The following is a 2,411-nucleotide window of genomic DNA, read 5'->3' on the forward strand; positions in this document are numbered from 1 at the left end:
TTACATCTGCAGTCAGCTAGGAGGCATGCCTACTGCAATGAATGATTTTGACTTAATTGGCTGGTGCTTAAATGAGAGAGCTCAACGTAGCACAGCCCAAGCAGCTCAGCATACCTCATCTCAGCACTTGCAGCTCAGCCCAGGCCTTTGGAGATGCAGAAAGAAATCATCCTGGGGAAAGTTCCCCAGGGTGATTTCCACCCAGAGGCCTGGAAAGAAGGCCAGCAGAGATCACCCTGTGCCTTCCCACATAAGAAAGAACCTCAGTTGAAAGTTAGCTGCCTTTCCTATGAAGAACTAACAAAATAAATCCCCTTTTATTAAAAGCCAATCTGTCTCTGGTGTGTTGCATTCCAGCAGCTAGCAAGCTAGAACAGGCCCTGTTTTTTTTGTTGTTGTTGTTTGTTTTTTTAATCTATTCTGCCAGTCTGTATCTTTTGATTGGACAGTTTAATCCACTAACATTTAGTGTTATTTTTCTGTAAGGACATACTTTCTTCTACCATTTTGTCTTTTGAGTTTTATATGTCTTATCTTATGTTTTTTTCTCTTTTTACTTTTATTTCATTGCTTCACTCTTACAGTCCTCACTGCTACACTCTTCTTAAAACCTCTCTCTCCCATGTTTTCCTATCTGCCTGTAGTGCTCCCTTTAGCATTTCTTGTAGAGCTGGTTTCTTAGTCACAAATTCCATCAGAGACTGTTTGTCTGAAAATATTTTAAACTCCTCATTTTTGAAGGACAGTTTTTTTCTGGATATAGAATTCTTGGTTAGCAGTTTTACTCTTTCAGAATATTAAATATACACTACTGCCTTCTTGTCGCCATGATTTCTGTTCAGAAATCCACACATAGTCTATTGAACTTCCTTTGTATGTGATGTGTTGCTTTTCTCTTGCTGCTTTCAAAATTTTCTGTCTTTGACATTTGATAACCTGATTAGTAAGTGCCTTGGGTTAAGTCTATTTGGATCTATTCTATTTGGGGTGTACTGCACTTCCTGCATCTGTAATTTTATGTCTTCTATAAGAGGTGGACAATTTTCAGTAATTATTACTTCCATCATTCTTTCTGCTGCCTTTTCTGTCTCTTCTCCTTCCAGGACACCCATAAAATGTACATTAGTGTGCTTCATGTTGTCATTCAGTTTCCTGAGACTCTGCTCATACTTTTTCATTCTTTTCCTATCTGTATTTCATGTGCAAAATTTCAGATATCCTGTCCTCTAGTTCACTAATCCTTTCTTCTGTCTCTTCAAATCTGCTTTTGTATACACACTGTTTTTCCATCTCTTCTATTGTGACTTTCATTCTCATAAGTTCTGTGATTTGTTTTTTAAACTTTTGAGTTCTTCTTTATGTTCACCCAATGTCTTCTTTATATCCTTCATCTCTTTTGCCATATCTTTCCTCAACTCATTGATTTGATTTTTGATGTGATTTTGTATGTCTGTTCGAACATCCTTAATTAGTTGTTTCAACTTCTGTATCTCATTTGAAATGTTGGTTTGTTCTTTTGTCTAAGCCATATCTTTGATTTTCCTGTTATAACTCATTATTTTTTTGCTGATGTCCAGGCATTTGATTTTCATAGTTTATTCTCGAGGTCATTTTCACTCTTTTACCAAGGGTTTTCTTGTTAGTTGGCTTTATTCTCTGTCTGTTCTATGTCATTAAGTTCAACTTATTCTAGACCTCTAACATAGGTTCTGTTTAACTAATTAGAATTTTTCTGCCCTTGTTTTTAGAGTTCTTTCCCTGAACCCCTATATAGGAGCCTTTTTTTAGGATCTGATTGTTTCCAGTAAGATTTTCCCAGAGAAGACAGGCCCTCATCTCGAGGTGAAAGTAGCCAGTATCAAGTTTCCCCAATGGTTAGTCTTGGTAGGTTGTCAGACTTTCTTATGAAGCCTCTAGATATTGTTCTTTCTTTAGACAAGTGCCACATCCTGCCCAGCATGTGGCACTTGTCTGCCTGCAGCTTCCCACCAGTGTAAAGTGATGCAGTGCCTTTACTTTCAGCAGACTCTCCCTGCCAGTGGTGTGGTTGAAACAGAGGCTGAGGTAGAGGGCAGGTTTACATTTCTTCTGTTTTCCAGCCCCTGGATCCTGAATTCCCTGAAGGAAGGCTGCCACTTGAGCTGGGCCCTGCCTCCTTTTTTTGAGGGGAAGATACATGCTTATGGGAATTGTCCTCATTTACCTGACTACTTTGTCTCTGAGAGATGATTTAATTCCATCCTTGCCTGGGGCAGTTCTGAAACCTGAGAGTGCTTGCAGTCCCATCTAATGAGTGTTAAGAAGTAAAAAGAAAAAAAGATAAAGCCTTCTCAGAGCCTGTGTTAGTCAGGGTTCTCTAGAAAAATCTAGGAGAGATATGTAAGTATGAAATTTATAAAGGTGTCTTATGC

This window comes from Tamandua tetradactyla, chromosome 8 (assembly GCF_023851605.1).
Source record: "Tamandua tetradactyla isolate mTamTet1 chromosome 8, mTamTet1.pri, whole genome shotgun sequence".
NCBI lineage: Eukaryota > Metazoa > Chordata > Mammalia > Pilosa > Myrmecophagidae > Tamandua > Tamandua tetradactyla.